We start from the raw sequence: 17,383 nt of genomic DNA on the forward strand, positions 1-17,383 counted from the left end.
CAAGAAAGCTGAGTGCCAAAGTATTGATGCTTTTGAACTGTGGTGTTGGAGAAGACCCTTGAGAGGCCCTTGGACTGCAAGGAGATCAAACCAGTGAATCCTAAAGGAAATCAGTCCTGAATATTCATTGGGGGAACTGATGCTGAAGCTGAAACTCCATGTAGGGAGATTCCGTGTAGGGAGAAAAGCCCTCTACCCTGTGCAGTTGGTAATACCTCGTGTGCAGTAAGTCGGGGGCAGACAGTGATGCAGAGCCCCCACATCCCAGAGGGGCTCTGCAACCCATCTGTGGGTCCACCGTGGGGGACACTGACAGACAGCCCAGGGGCAGGATGAAGCTGACGGAGCCACAGTCAGGCCAACCTCCACCCACCAGCCTCCACCCCTAAGAGACGGATCTTAGAATGATTTGGCCAAGTTAACAGAACAGCCGAGTGAACTAAACTAAATCCATGACATCTCCACGGGCCGAGGGGTTTACAGGACAGGGGTGGGTGCCGGGGTCCAGCCCCAGCAGGATCCAGGGTACCCTCAGGAGAGACGGCGTTGGCAAGAGAGAGAGAGAGCAAATGAATGTTGCAGTTAAGAAAGTAGAGGAGAGGAAGAGGTTGATATTCCTTGGTTTACACAGAAAGCCAATAAAGCCCCTGCAAGGGACTTGCTCTGTTCACGAAGACCTCAGGTGCCTTCTCAATGGGATGAAGGTGCAGAGCACCTTCTTGTGAGGGCCTTAGAAGCCCGGGCAGGAAAGTGAACTCAGAGGGCCTCTGTGCTCCAGGGGATCAACCTGAAAAAGAAAGAGAAAGAGAAAGAAGGAAACAATGACACGGGGGGACCAAGCTTCGGTGAGCAAGGCCCACAACTTTAGTTTCAAAAGGAGCTTTTATACCTTAAGTTGTACATAGAGAATAATGGAAGATGCAAAGTCATGCAGGGTCAGCAGTCCTGACCCTTATCGAGACCAGGCTTTATTTCTGCATACGTTTCCATTTACAAAGGTATTAGATGATTGACATCATCTTCTGGCCAGGAGGCCTGATAACATTTTATGATTCTTTCTTCTGATAAAGGTTAATCAACCAAAAAGCTTATTTTCTCTAAAGGTGATTTTTCTAAAGTCTAGCACCATTCTCCTAAACCACTAGATAAAGTTGCATTTCTATAGGACAAAGGTGCAGTGGGCTATAACAAAGAAAGAATTTATTAACTTAAGGTTTAATGTTGTTAATACCAAGGCTATTACTTATATTCCTATATATCAACTATATTAATTAATGCACTCCCAGGCACACAATGAAAGGTATGAAAACTTCGCAGCAAGCATTGGTTCAACAATGAAACCCTCCACCAGTACTACTCTAATAACTTTAACTCCTCAAAAGCCTCTGTATTTTTAGAATGTTTTAAGCTTCCCGTGCCTCTCGTGGTTGGGAGGCTGTGAACAATCACAGGCGTGGTTGTAAAAGTCCAGATAAACCTGTCAGGCAAGTTAGAAAGCCATCAGAGGGGTTTGAATGGAAACACTCCAATTATGCCCAGGAGACTTATTAACTAGAGCTCTAAGTTGATTTCCTTTAGAGAAAGGTGGTCGGGGATAGCCCCCTGTTAATGTTAGAGAAGTTGGTGAAAGGCATAAGATAGTAAGACAGACAGATTCTGGTTTTGGGGTAGATGCTGAGCAGGTCCAGGGGGTCCGTCGAGTCCTGATCCGCCTTGCCTGTTAGGTCTCTTCTGCATGACCTTGTCATGGTGGGGTCTCCCGTGTTGGCTCCCGGCAGGTGGGGGTTCGGGGAACGTTGTCGAAACCGACTAACCAACATGGGCATCTGAGCGTGAAGGGGGGGGGGGTGTCGCACAAATATTAGAAAGCATGAATATCACGTATTTTATTGCCCAGCTTCTTTTGGAACTAAACACTGTTTGTCAAATAGTCACCCAGGGAGGGGAGACACGAATCACTGTTTCCAAGCTGTTGGGCCATTTTTGAAGTACATTTGACTTACAGAACTGTATCAGTTTCAGGTGTACAAGATGATTTGACCCTTGTGGACATTATCAAATGACTAATGCAGTAAGGCGAGTTGCCCTCTGTCTTCACACGAGGCTGTTACAATGCTGGCGCCCACACGAGACCTAGTCACTTTGCCCCTGGAGGCCTGAGCCTCTGATGCGTCACCCGTGTCACTTGGTGCCCCAGCGTCTCCCCTCTGGCAACCACTGTGCATCCTCTGAGTCTGTGGGTCTGTTTCCATTTCTGTTTGCTTGCTGTGTTTTTTAGATTCCACATATAAGTGAAATCATAGACTATTTGTCTTTCTCTAATACTTCACTTAGCATAAAACCCTCCCAGTCCATCCATGTTGTCACAGATGGTAAGGTTTTATTCTTTTCATGGGTTAGTAATATTCTACTATATTCATGTACTACAGCTTCTTTATCTGTTCACTTATCAATGGCACTTGGGTCAGTTCCTCATCTTCACTGTTGTAAATAGTGCTACAAAGAACATAAGAAAGCATGTGTCTTTTCAAGTTAGTGTGTTTGTTTTCCTCAGAAAAACACCCAGAAGTGAAGTTGCTAGATCCTAAGGTCACCCTATTTTTATTATTTTGAGGAACCACCATAATTTTTTCATAGTGGTTGCATCAATTTACATTCCCACCGACACACACTGTTTAACATTTAAATTTAGGATATCTTTATTTTTACAACATAAAAGTGTTTCTTTTATGTAATCTACAGTGGAAACGGTTCTTGATATACCTTATATCAGTCATGTCCAACTCTTTGACCCCAGAGACTATACAGTCCATGGGATTCTCTAGGCCAGAATACTGGAGTAGGCAGCCTTTCCCTTCTCCAGGGGACCTTCCCATCCCAGGGATCGAACCCAGGTCTCCTGCATTGTAGGCGGATTCTTTACCAGCAGAGCCACAAGGGAAGCCCAAGAGTACTGGAGTGGGTAGCCTATCCCTTCTCCAGTGGATCTTCCCAACCCAGGAATCAAACTGGGGTCCGCTGCATTGCAGGCGGATTCTTTACCAACTGATGGGAAGGACTGCATCACCCAGTGAGGCGTGTGGGACGCGGGCAGAGGAAGGAGAGCCCCCAGAGGACCGCCAGGGAAGAGCACTCCTCAGTTCACCTGGCAGGGGTACTGCCCTCGGGTCTGGAGGGTGGGGGGCGTCGGATCCACCCGTGTTCCTCACTCACCCTTTGCTTGGATGAGGCTCTGGGTCCAGGGGACGACGTCCATGCCTGAGGGTCCCATGCAGGGAGCCGGGGTTACTATGGAAACCTGAAGGCACTGACATCAGCCTTCACCATGTGCTTCAGAGGTTCCCTGAGCAAGCGCTGCACCTCCTGGAACAAACCTCACCCCATCCCCAAAGGAGAGCTTCTTGGGCCCTCGAGGTGCACAAAACAGGCACTTTTAGGGGCGCCCTGCCACACAGAGAAGTGATTGAAATGTTTGGCCTGCAGATGAGTGAAACATCAAATTGGAACAATTTCTACCACTTAAACTTTTAAACTTTTCATTGTTAGAAAATTGGATGCAAAGCCACACTGTTAATAAAATAATGAGACTAAAAATATGTTGTAACAAAATATATTCATAAAATATATGACGATTTCAAATACTCAGTACTTTAAATACCTACCTCTTAACATCCACTTTGCAGGGACTTGGCAGAGAATGAAAACTAAGGTACTGTCTGGGGAGTCCAGGAGAATCACAGTGAACAACAGAAGACAACTCAGATTTACAGATCATTGCAATGCCAGTGTGCGATCTGGTAAAACCTGTATGTTTGTCTCCAGACCTTCCGATTCAGCACAACGTTTACCAAGCTCGGGTTCAAAGTCTGAGTTAATCATTAATGCGAAGCTGTCGTCCTGGACAGCAGGCACCCTTGCTGTGAGCACAGGGCTGGGGGTACCACGGGGAGCATCTACTGGCTGCACGGCCTCCTTCCCAGCAGGGCTCTGCTGGGATCTCCGCAGGGCTAAGGCCACTCACAGGCCAGGGCCACCCGGGCCTTCCTGGAAAGACGTCATCCTGATGGTCCACGCACCTGGGGGCAGAAATCCCCTGTGACAGCTGGGGCACATTGTCTGGATGGCCTCTCGGAAGAGGCTGCCAGAGGCTGAGGATTGAGGCCATCCTGCAGGAGTGAGAACAGGAGAGGAGGCTGGGAAACTCCTGGATCCATCATCCCAGAATATTCCAAATGGCTGAATTTCAAAGCCAATAAACATTCAGTTCAGTTCAGTTCAGTTCAGTCGCTCAGTCGTGTCCGACTCTTTGTGACCCCATGAATCGCAGCACGTCAGGCCTCCCTGTCCATCACCATCTCCCGGTGTTCACTTAGACTCATGTCCATCGAGTCAGTGATGCCATCCATTAGGTCCTATAATAAGGTCATAAAATACAGGAATTGAGCACGAAGCTCCTGGCCATCAGAGTCTGCACGGGAAGTAAGTGTCGCCAGGCTCACACTGCATCTGAGACTCAGAGCATCTCCCGCACTTAGCCGGAGCCTCTTGAAAACCTGACTTGCTTCAGCAACCAGGCACCGACCTTGGTGGTTCCGAAACAGTCACCCTCCCAACCTGATGGATGAAGATGCCCCAGGACATAATGAAGTAGGGAGCAGCCCTGCCCTCTGGGACACCTGGTCAACCCTGGCCTGGGACAGTTCCCTTGCAAAAGCATGTACAGAGTTGCGGCCCAATCCCTCTGTCCCCAACTGGGTAGCTGCCCCCTGGAAAGGGAAGGGGCAGGAAGCAGCTGCTTTCAGTGTGGCATTGCCCACAGCGCCCAGCAGGATCCAAAGGACACAGCAAGGCATCAGGATTCCTGCTCTAACAGAAGCTCCGAGGTCAGAGGAGAGGCCTGGGCTTCAGGAGTCAGCTCCTGAAGTTTGTTCATCCTCAGATTTTTATCAGCATTTCACAACTCTGCTAAGATGGGCTGCAGGGACTAGTGTATATAAAATTCAGGTGTGACCAGAGCAGAAGGAAGCAAGGGTGCTTGCTGGACCTGGCCCCCTTTTCCTCCCTGCCCAGGGAGACAGATGGGGTCCCTGGTCCTGTCCCGTCTGCCTCTGTGAGAGGACTTGTGCACACACCCTTTGTCATGTGACATGCCTGTGCTCCCCCAGATGCGATTCCAATGTGTTTTCTGCCCCATCGATGCGATTTCCATCAGCCAATCAAGTGCTGTCAGATGCCCGAGAACAAACGCGCTAGCACATGTGCATGCGGCTCTGTCTCTCATGCTCCGTCTCGGGGAGGAGCGAGGCCAGGCGGCCAGAGGACAAGGAGGGCGAGACACGCGCGGTGGAGTCAGTGCACGCGTGCGAGAATGAGCGCCTCTTGTGAGCCAGAGTGTCCGGGCAGCGTGCCACACGGTGTTGCTTCCTCAGTGCTGGCTGACACACCTGCCTAATGCCACCTGTAAACAGTGACTGACTCAGCGGACAGGCACCCGGGGCTCCAGACGCCCCCTCGGTCCCCGTGGGACTCCAGACGCCCCTCGGTCCCCGTGGGACTCCAGACGCCCCCTCGGTCCTGAGAGAGCATCTGAGATGCTGGGGCACAACGCGCACTCTCAGAGCTTCCATCCCAACCTGGGAGGACCTGGGTGTGATGGACCCACCTGGAGAGGCACTAAGATTCAAGTCCATGGCCTGGATCGTAAGGCCAGCAAGGGCTTAGCCAAGTATAAGAGAGGCCTCACACAACATCCAAAGGCCACATCATTAGGCAGGGCAGGTGGTTCCCAGGCATCCTGAGTCAGCCAGGCAGTAACTGGCAGGAGGATGGGCCTTCAGTCACCGCTCCCCCTTCCCGTCAGACCACCAAGGCCCCCAGACACGGGTTGCTCCCCCACTCTCAGGAGCAGATGGCTTCCCACCATTCAGACCAGGGAGAGTCTGTCTCCCCCCAGACCGGGACAAGCCCAAGACCCACACCCTGTGGGGTCAGGCAGCCCCACACCCAGAGCTTTCTGTGTGCAGAGTGTCTAAGATGAGTGAGCCACAAGCAAGCTCTCCAAGAATCTCACTGCACCTGGGAGGTCAGGGTTCATTCTGTTTTCCCACCTCCCATCCTGTTTGTTTAACAACAAACAGCTCCTGAGAAGGGCTTTGTCCCAAAACCTTGAAAATATCGCCCTTGATGGCTCCTTGTTCTCCAAAAACTGACTGACTTCACTTAAGATTTTTAGGCTAAAAATCTAGAGGGAGAGAGAATGAAATCCAGACGCAAGAAGGCATGCACTGCACAAAGTGGGTCCGTTTATTCAGTTAAGGATAATTGCCAGTCACTGTTCTGTAAAAGGTGAGGCTGATTGGCTCTTATTTCGAGAAATGGTTGGAAAATGGTAGACTAAGGTTTATATTCAATCACAGTGAAGTGAATTCTGTTTTCTGCTGACATCCATGGAAGTCAGAGTGGCTTCTGATAGAGACGGAGCCCACAGTGATCTTTACCCAGAAGACCGAAGCCCAGAATCTAAGTCATCATCCTGAAGGGGCAGCGGTTCAGCCAGTTCAGCCAGTTGACAGATCTTAGCACCAAGTAATAGACATAAGCTTAAAAAGCCTTTGTCACCACTGCAAACATTAAGGACCCAGCAGAGTAAGCTCCTGCCCATGTCACCCAAGCCTTCCGCTTAGCCAAGAGGCCTGTGTCCTCCCCAGGTCCTCATCTTTCTCCAGCCCTGGAGAGCAGCTGCAGCCCCTCAGGGCCCAGGAGCGGCCCCTGAGGGAGGAAGGGCCCAGCCTCCAGGAGCCCCCAGTCCTGGCACGAACAAGCTGTCCTTTCCAGCTTGTGAGCTGGTCTGTGGGGTCGAGCCAGCCATCTGCAGATAGCCGGCGAGCTGTTCTTTGTTCTCCCCACAGATGCTCTCAGTGGGTGTGCGCTTGATTCACTGGACATCGCCCTGTTTATGGGCCTCCGATCCGCCAACAGGCCCACTCCATGTCCCAATCCTTGGACCTGTGGATATGTCCCAAAGGGCCCTGGGGAAGTGGCTAAGACCAGAGACCTGAGGTTGGCACTGTATCCCAGACGTTCCAGTGGGCCTGACCTGTGACACTGACCCCGGCAGACAAGGAGCACTGTCTCCTCTGCCCTCTGAAAGGGGTCAGAGAGGCTGGATGGTGAGAAGGACTCTGCCCACCATCGCTGGTTTGAAGGGACAGAGGCTGGACAGCCAGGAAGCCACCTCAGTCCTGTGACGGCAAGGAGCTGAGCTGCACCCACGGCAGGGGAGCCTACAGATGGAGGGGACTCTCCCCAGACCTCGGATCAGAGCCCATGCCTCCCTGTCACCCACGCAAGGCCCTGGCCAGAGGGCCCAACTGAGCTTGACCTGTGACTCGCAGGAAGAGCTCACAGATGTGGGCGTTGACCTACGCCATGCAGGGCACCTGTTAGTGGTCTCCAGAGACTGTGCAGGGATGTGGGCACATCTGACCCAGAAAAGCGCTGCCCACATGGCCACCCTGGCCCACGGCCACCCCACGGCCACCCTGGCCCACGCAGCTGCCCCGGCCCACAGCCACCCATGGCCACCCCGACCCACGCGGCTGCCCCGGCCCACGGGGCAAGAAGCAGATGCCCCAGATGCCCTGTTGCTGCCACTCGCTGAAACTCCTGATCCACCCCTGGAACCAAAGTAACAGAAAATGAGGGGAACAGCCAGCTTTCCAAAATAACAAGGCAAGCCAGAGAGAGTAGACAGATCTTTTTTCAAAAAAATGGCGGCGCAGTGGCACAAGTCCAAGACCTGAAATGAACGTGTGTTAGAGAAAGAAAGTGAAGTCACTCAGTCATGTCCGACCCTGCAACCCTGTGGACTATATGGTCTATGTGATTCTGCAGGCCAGCATACTGGAGTGGGTTGCCATTTCCTTCTCCAGGGCATCTTCTGAACCCAGGGATCAAACCCAGGTCTCCTGCATTGCAGGCAAATGCTTTACCCTCTGAACCACCAGGGAAGCTTGTGTTAGGAATTCCTAAAAGGGGAGTCACGAGCCCCGAGACACCATCAAGTCAGCCTCCTTCAGCCGCAAGCCCCCCAAGAAACCCTGAGTCTGCCGCCTTTAGCCACATCTGGGTGACCTTTGGGGAGGACCGGGTGAGGTCTGGGATGAGGCTGGCTGGGGTCCCACACAGAGCTTGGCATGGGGCAGACAGCACAATCCATGCACCCGCCTGGGAGGGAGCAGGCCAAGGGGAAGCGGGGTGCTGACTGAGCCCCCCCCCACCCCCCGGGCCAGCAGTGAAGAGCCCCTTCCCTCCTGGTTCCCTCCTGTCATTCCAGACAACTGAGCAGCCCAGACTTCTCCTGCCCCAGGCCACCTTGCCCATCCTCCAGTGTCCACTCTCGGACACTCCCTACTGCTCACCCCCTCCCCCCCGCCCCCGGGCTCAGCGGGTACTCCCGTCTGAGCAGCAAAGGGCCCTGACAGCTTCTCCAGCCCCGGCCCGGCAGCCCCCAACCATGCTGACCAAAACGCAGACTGAAGCCCCCAGAGAGCAGCTCAGAAGCAGGACAGGCCCCAGCCTGGTGTTGGGGGCAGGTTGGGCGCAGGCTTGCACGAAGGGGTCAGGTGCCACACCCTGCGTGTCCACATGGCCTGGAGTCCCCCAGAGGCAGCTGCTAGGGCCTGAAGGAGGCTTTTAAAAGTATTCGAATAATTTTGACCAAATCACATTTTACATGTCTCTCCCCATTAGCCCCCGTTTAGTCTGCCATCTTGAAACCAAATAGCACCTACTAAATTCCTCAGTGGCCAATGTTTGTGACTTTTACAAACTTGTGGTAAAAATAAAGGAAATAGTGTGGGAATGTGTGAATGCAAATATTTAATATTTAACCCTTGTAATTGGACTTTTTGCAGGCTATGGCTTAACCCAGCACACTGCCTGTGCTTACGGGAGAAGCCGTTAACACCCTCAAATCCATCATACCATCACTGAGGGAAATTCAGAACAATGGAAGTGGTAAATTGACCTCTAGTTGGCAAGACAGCATAACAGCACTGACTGGGGCAGACAGTCCTGTGGGACAAGCAGAGAAGAAAAACATGGGGGGACACCTCCTCATCCCACCACTCCACATGGGAGCACAGGCCAAATGGAGTTTACAGCCTCTCCTTGCTGAGCTGGCTGAGAACACACTTCATGCTTCCCACGGGTGATTCAGTCGTGACATCTCCCTTTTATTTCAAGTTGGATCTTCTCTGTCCACATCTGCCTCACATTTCACTTTGGCCTCGATTCTACACTTTCGTGGGCAAACATGTGGCTCAGTGGGCAGAGCTGACCCCTGAGGCTTAATGTATTTTCATATTCAGTTCAGTTCAGTTGCTCAGTTGTGTCTGACTCTTTGCAACCCCATGAATTGCAGCACGCCAGGCCTCCCTGTCCATCACCAATTCCCAGAGTTCACCCAAACTCATGTGCATTGAGCCAGTGATGCCATCCAGCCATCTCATCCTCTGTCGTCCTTCTCCTGCCCCAAATCCCAATCCCTCCCAGCATCAGGGAGGGTCTTTTCCAATGAGTCAACTCTTCACATGAGATGGCCAAAGTATTGGAGTCTCAGCCTCAGCATTAGTCCTTCCGATGAACACCTAGGACTGGTCTCCTTTACGATGAACAGGTTGGATCTCCTTGCAGTCCAGGGTGCTGGGGGCCAGCGTGAGGAACTCTGCCCATGGCAAAGGTCATGAGGAAGGAGGCTTGTCATATGCAAAGGCATGATCAAGCCTCAGGAAACCCCCTGTTCCCGAGCATCTACCCCAAAACCAGAGTCTGTTTTGTGCTCTCACCTACACCTCTGACTTTGCGGGGGGCTCTCCCCCATAACCGTTTCTCTCTGAGAAGGAGTAAACGTGCAGCTCCAAGGCAATAAAAATTCCTGGGCGTGACAAGAGTGTTTCAGCTTACAGATTCCTCTGAAGGTTATCTAGCCCACCTGTATAGGTTCGTCCGGCCACATGTGATTGTTTACAGCCTCCCAATCTGAGAGGCACGAGATGTTTTAGACTTACTAAAGACAAATTCTTTTGGGAAAATGTCAGTATAGTGGGTTGGTTAGGAATTATATTGGTGAAGGGTTTTTCATTTGTTGTGCCATTAAGTGCTGCTAATTCCCTGCCCTGGGTGTGACAAGGGTGTTTCAGGTCAAACCTCTCTGCTGACAGACTAGCTTGTGTGACAGGATTATCCATACTCCTGCCACATGATTGTTTACTACCTCTCAACCATAAACAGCACAGAGAGTTTTTGAGTATTTTGAGAGTCTTAAGTAGCATAGGGCTTTTCTCATTGTTGAGTCAATGATTGCCTCCAGGCCTCCATATCCTCAGGCACCTGGGATTATATTAATCAATGTATTTGGAATATAGAAAAGGAAATAGAATAGTTTTTGATGTTAGCAATACTAGACTTTTTGAGCTAATGAATTTTCTCTTTTGTAATAGACCACTGTACTTTGTTATAAATCACTGTGTCCTTGCTATGTAAAAATGTAACTTGATCACTATCTTAAGACTAAATAGATCTTAAGGGGAACATTGGTGAAAGGATTTTCATTTGTTGGGCTGATGTTTGCTGCTAAATCTCCATATTCCCTGCCCTTATAATGAATATAACTAGCATATAGGAGAAATAAGAATTAACCTTTAAGCATATAGGAGAAATAAGTATTAACCTTTAAGATTAATCATGTGAACCTTGGGTTAAATAAATTCCTTTCTTGATTGTAACTCACTACACCCTCACCCTATAGGAATACAACTTTATTTGGAGGGTGGTGCCTGGTTTAAGAAAAAACACCCTTCGAAAAAATAAGATTTTTGGTTATCAGAAAGAAAGGATCATAAAATGTCAGCAGGTCTAATGGCCAGAAGATGAGGTAAAATCCCTAAGACTTTTTTATGTGAAGCACCTGATTTTCATAAAGGTCAGGACTGCTGACCCCCACGTGACTGTGTATTCATCCCAATGTGTAACGAAACGTATATAAGCAAACCCCAAAATAAAGAAATCGGATCAGTTTCCAGAAAGACTGATTCCCTCATGTCGTTCTTTTCTGCTCCCCGTTTCTCTGGCTAAATTCCCATCTGGAGCGTGGGTGCTCACCACGTTTACTTACTTGCCCCGGTTTTCAAGCCCATGCCAGAAGGAGCCCAAGGAGGGGCACCTTCCGATATTCAAGTGGCACCGGCGGCCCAACGTAGATGGTGCAAATTCCTTGTCTTGGAATTTTATTGGTATCCCACGTAAACCAAGTTATTCAGCCTCTTTTTCTCTCCTACTATTTTCCGGCCGAATTCCCATCTGGTGCATGGGTACCCACCAAGCCTATTAATTTTGCCTGGGCTTCTAAGATCAGACTGGGGGGGGGGGGGGCGCTCAGTGCCTCCTCTCCTTCGGGAGAATGGGAAGACGCCTGTGGCCTATGTAGGTGGTGATTGGTATTCCATGTGAACCAAGTTATTCAGCCTCTTTTTCTCGGCTAATTTTCTAATCCCTCTCTGTCTGTAATTAAATAAGTTATTTCCAAGGATGCCGACTCTGTCCCCACCTTAGAATTCCCTGGATCCACCGGGGCTGGACCCCGGCACCAAGGGACCCACAAGAGTCTTCTCCAGTACTACACTTCAAAAGCATCAATTCTTCAGCACTCAGCCTTCTTCACAGTCCAACTCACATCCATACCTGACCACTGGAAAAACCATAGCCTTGACTAGACAGGTGTTTGTTGGCAAAGTAATACCTCTGCTTTTTAATATTTAGGTTGGTCATAAAATGGAGGAAAACAATAGAATGGGAAAGACTAGAGATCTCTTCAAGAAAATTAGAGATACCAAAGGAACATTTCATGCAAAGATAGGCTTGATAAAGGACAGAAATGGTATGGACCTAACAGAAGCAGAAGATGTTAAGAGGTGGCAAGAATACACGGAAGAACTATACAAAAAAGATCTTCACGACCAAAATAATCACGATAGTGTGATCACTCACCTAGAGCCAGACATCCTAGAATGTGGAAATCAAGTGGGCCTTAGAAAGCATCACTGCGAACAAAGCTAGTGGAGGTGATGTAATTCCAGTGGAGCTGTTTCAAATCCTGGACAATGCTGTGAAAGTTCTGCACTCAATATGCCAGCAAATTTGGAAAACTCAGCAGTGGCCACAGGACTGGAAAGTGTCAGCTTTCATTCCAAGCCCGAAGAAAGGCAATGCCAAAGGATGCTCAAATTACCTCACAGTTGTACTCATCTCACACGCTAGTAAAGTAATGCTCAAAATTCTCCAAGCCAGGCTTCAGCAACATGTGAACCATGAACTTCAGATGTTCAAGCTGATTTTAGAAAAGGCAGAGGAAGCAGAGATCAAATTGCCAACATCTGCTGGATCAGTGAAAAAGCAAGAGAGTTCCAGAAAAACATCTATTTCTGCTTTATTGACTATGCCAAAGCCTTTGACTCTGTGGATCACAATAAACTGGAAAATTCAAGAGATGGGAATACCAGACCACCTGACCTGCCTCTTGAGAAACCTGTATGCAGATCAGGAAGCAAAAATTAGAACTGGACATGGAACAACAGACTGGTTCCAAATAGGAAAAGGACATCATCTGAGTAATCTGGTTCTAAATATAGGTTTTTAATTTTGAAATAACCCAGCTTATTTCACACCAAAAATGTACCTTTGAAGCCAATGCTCAAATCTGCCAGTGACTTCACCAGTTTCTTTACATTTTGAGAGACCCCGTCAGAAAGTTTGCTGGAGGTTAGGGGAGCGTTTCCTGGGTCACAGGCACCCTTGGGCGCTGCTGATCAGCGTGGGTGTTTACTGTAAACACTGGTTCTGAGAGCTGGCAGAGGGACTTTGGTCCTACAGACACAGGAGCGGCTCGTCACCAGCAGCATCTGTGGCAGGTGCAGTCACTCCGTGGACACAGCCCCCGGCCCGGCCCCCACACCGGGCGAGGTGCCCTGCCAGCTCTCCTCCCTGGCTGCTCCCATCCCTGGGATCAGCGAGCCTGGGACCCTCTGGGCCACTGACCCACTCCCTTCCCCCCTCACAGGTATGGACAAGTCATCTTGGGGCTGGTTCCCAGAGGAAGGCAGTTCAGTCCCAGTCCCAGTCCCTGTACTTAAAGTACCGGGAAAGAGCATGCATGAAAAATTTATATTCTTCAGTTTCAGAGTGGAGTCTTTGCAAAGAACTTTTAAGTCCAGAAATCATATAAAAGTTGAATTAAACGACTACATACTGATCTTTACATATTTCACGAAGTCCAGTGGTAAGTATCTGGAGAACATTTGTGCAAATGTGTATGCCTAATAAAAAATTGAGGTCAACTTTGCTTCATGTAAAAGCAAAGTATTTGGAAAAACAACTAGTAACAGGAACTAGGTTGGTAAATTCTAGTACAGTTACACAAGGCAGTCTCATCAATTTGCGTTTGAGTGTTGGTGTATATTAAATGAAGTAGATCTATAGGCACTGCAAAAATTGACAGTGAAGCTGTTCATCGAAACTAAGTTGGGGCTTCCAGTGGTGTTCTTCAAAATAATATGCATCATCTGCTGAAGAAACTTAGATGGAAAGCCAAAGAGAGTAAGCAAAGGAATTTTGAAAAACAAACAAACAAACAAAACCGCTCAGGAAACAGGCTTCCCTGTGACTTGGACTCTGGAGTCAGAAAGATAAAAGCGTCTCTAGAAATAAAGATGGGCCACACCTGCTGCTACAGCCTCCCGGCTGCCCACTGGCGTCCCAGCCCCGAAACGTCTGTTTCACGTAGATCCAGAGCCAGATGTGTCTGGTGTGTGTGGGTAGCCTCCACTCTGCAGCCCTGGCCTCCCTGACCTCTTTCCTTAACCTGGGAGTCATGGATAACCTCCACTCTGCAGGCCTGGACTCCCTGACCCCTTTCCTTAACCTGGGAGACCCACACGGCAGCCACACGGATTCATGATTGCCCTGTGCAGTTGTATTAGGAATTACCCACCTAGCTCCTTTTAATGGTTGTTTCCCGAATACTATGCTTCTATATTAGGCAATACTCATACCCATCATCCCCATCAAGAGCTCCTAGCCCCACCTTCCATGGGTGCAGCCCTTCTCTCCATGAGCTTTGAGCTGTTTTCCCCAGGAAAGGACATAACTTTCCCACAAAATGCAGTACTGGGGGGCAATCTCAAAACACGACAGAATGATCTCCGTTCGTCTCCAAGGCAAACCATTCAATATCATGGTAAACCAACTCTAGGCCCCTACCACTAATACTAAAGAAGCTGAAGATGAACTGTTCTGTGAAGACTATAAGACCTTCTAGAACTAACACCCCCAAAAATGTGCTTTTCATCACAGAGGACTGGAATGCAAAAGTAGAAAGACTAGATACAGGGAGTAACAAGCAAGTTTGGGCCTTGGAGCACAAAATGAAGCAGGGCAAAGGCTAACAGTTTTGCTAAGAGGATGCGCTGGTCATAGCAAATTCCCTATTCCAAAAAGCACAAGAGAAGTTTCCAGACATGGACATCACCAGATGGTCAATACTGAAATCAGACTGATTATATTCTTTGCAGTCAAAGACAGAGAAGCTCTATACAGTCACCAAAAAGACCAGGAGCTGACTGTGGCTCAGATCATGAACACCTTATTGCCAAATTCAGACTTAAATTGAAGGAAGTAGGGAAAACCACTAGGCAATTCATGTATAACTTAAATCCCCTGTGATTATACAGTGTGACAGATTCAAAGGATTAGATCTGATAGGGTGCCTGAAGAAACTATGGATTGAAGTTTGTAACACTATACAAGCAGTGGTGATCAAAATCATCCCCAAGAAAAAGAAATGCAAGAAGACAAGATGGTTTTCTGAGTAGGCCTTAAAAATAGCTGTGAAAAGAAGAGAGGCTAAAGGCAAAGGAAAAAAGGAAAGATACACCCATCTGAATGCAGAGTTCCAAAGAGTAGCAAGGAGAGAATAAAGCCTTTCTCAGTGATCAATGAAAAAAATAGAGGAAAGCAATTAGAATGGCAAAGAGTAGAGATCTCTTCAAGAAAATAAGGGATACCCAGGGTACATTTCATGCAAAGATAGGCCTGAAAAAAGACAGAAATGGTATGGACCTCACAGACCAGAGAATATTAAGAAGCGGTGGCAAGAAGAGCAGTAAGTGGGAAACTTTTCATTGTTCATCCCCCAAACCTGAATTAGAAGGTACTTGTGTGAGCTGTGGCTTATCCACTTAGACATGAGGTTGCTGATAGGAAATATACCAACTGGTCCTGAAGGATACACACACTCCTATCCCAGCTCTGGCCTCCCCATCAGTGAGGAACAGGCTGTGTAACCATTCTACCCTCGCTTCTGCTAAAGCAGAGATGGCAACGGTATCACATCGCATCACTATGTGGAGAATTGCATGAGATAATAAATTCACCAGTGCATAATACGTAGTCACATAGCAATCCTAGTAATCCCAATACATGATTTGAGGTTATGCCAATTGTCTAAATGGGCCCCAGAGTGGGCCTTCATTGTGTCGGGTTATGGTCCTGCGTTTGGACCCTTTGCATCACTCATGGCCTGTTTCTATTTCTCCATGCTCCTCAATCCACACAGACCCAGTGATTCCAAACGAAACTGCACTTTCCCTTGTGCGGGGTTGGGGTTGGGGTTGGGGTTGCGGGGGGAAGCAGCTTTCTTCTGTGCCCACCCCCACAGCCCTTCAATTCAAGATCTTATTTAACCCTCAGAATAATTTGCAATATTTCAGTATTTTGACATTTATTGAGCTTTTTTTGTGGGCCGGAATATCTTCGTAAACTTTTCATGTTTAGTAGGAAAGAAGTGTTATTTTACTCTGCAGTTCTTGGAGTTCTTTATAAATGTTCACTACATGAAGATGAATAGTGTCACTCAGATCTTCTACATGCTTAACAGATTTCTTTTTTTGGTCTCAATGCTATAACAACAACGTTGCTATAGTTCATAATTATATATTTTTATTTTTTCAAAGTCTCTGTCTACTGTACAGATTTCTATTACATACTAGAAGCTTACTGAGGTTATATAAACTCATGTAAAGGATTTCACAGGCAATTATAAATGCTTATTAAAATACATAGAATATATTGAAAATACTGAAAATTTTATTAAGTTTATTAACTAATTCATAAAGTCCACTATTTAATATTTTAAAATTAAACATGCTAATTCTTCAAGGAAGATATTTTTGAGAGTTTGAAATGTTCATATTTTAGTCCCAAGGTAAATATTACTTAAAATACAATTAATTATATAAAGTTTCAAGGATGCAGGGGAGAAAAGAGTAAGATGGGAGAAAGTGGGCTTAGTCTGAATTCAGGCATATTTGTAAACGTTGTGACAATGTGAACTGAAGAATTTCCTCAAATTATCTGATTCACGTGTGCAGTAGAAGGTGATTCCTTTTGTGGAAAGTACTGAGAATGTTTGAAGATACGCAGAAAAAGTCTGAAATATTTGTGAAGCATAGAATAAGACTTAATTATCCAGATATAGTACAGTGGCAAGAGATGCTTGAAAGGTGGTGGGAGGTTTGTGAACCTCCCCAGGTTTAAGATGCTAGTTAGATTCAGCCATGGAAAAGCAGGCATGTGAAGTCATCCAGGACTGGAATCTTGATAGCAGATGTGATAAAAGGTCAGAAGTATATGGAAAGTGTTGGTCTTCATAACTATATGTAGAAATGACTTGATTTGATGAATATGACATAAAAACAATGATAGGTTGACACAGATATTGAGGGAGTGGAGTCAATTCAATGGAGGTTTTCCAAGCACTTGGGGTCAGGAAAGAAACTGAGTAAGAATTTCAAGGAGCTTTAATTACTTTTCTAAAAACTCTTTGATTTTTGTTTCCTCATACATAGATTTGGTTCTTTCTTTCCCTTGTGAGGAGCAGCAGCCAAACCCTCCTCAGTGTTAACTCTGGGAAACAAGGTTTCCCCCCTTTGCTCTTGAACACGTCACATTTGCTGGTGCCCCGCTGGTAGTTCCTGCCCAGGTGAAGGTCTGGGAATTCACGACGAGGCCTGGACTTTCCAGATAGGATTCCAGTCTCATGGCTCTCTTCTGTGTCCTCAGGCTCACTCACTTAGAGAACGTGCTGACTCTGAGATAAAATACAGAGGGAAACAGCCAACAGCTGAGTTCTTGGCGATGCATCTCTGTGTGACCGGGACTTGCTCTTTCTCCTGGAAAGATACTCTCTTCTCAGTGGGTAGAATGGTATCTTCACTTGTACTGAGTCTTCTAATTGTATCCAGGAGGCATTCCAGGCTCCGACCACTAG

General features: G+C 47.9%; 1 long non-coding RNA gene across 1 annotated transcript; it reads right to left on the reverse strand.

The window, feature by feature from the left end:
- Positions 1 to 926: 926 nt before the first annotated feature.
- On the reverse strand, positions 927 to 3,778 carry LOC138430261 (uncharacterized). Its single transcript, XR_011253081.1, has 2 exons — positions 3,663 to 3,778; positions 927 to 1,826 (listed from the first exon to the last, which is right to left on the reverse strand). It is a non-coding gene; the product is annotated as an uncharacterized lncRNA (long non-coding RNA).
- Positions 3,779 to 17,383: the final 13,605 nt, after the last annotated feature.

This window comes from Ovis canadensis, chromosome 25 (assembly GCF_042477335.2).
Source record: "Ovis canadensis isolate MfBH-ARS-UI-01 breed Bighorn chromosome 25, ARS-UI_OviCan_v2, whole genome shotgun sequence".
Taxonomy (NCBI): domain Eukaryota; kingdom Metazoa; phylum Chordata; class Mammalia; order Artiodactyla; family Bovidae; genus Ovis; species Ovis canadensis.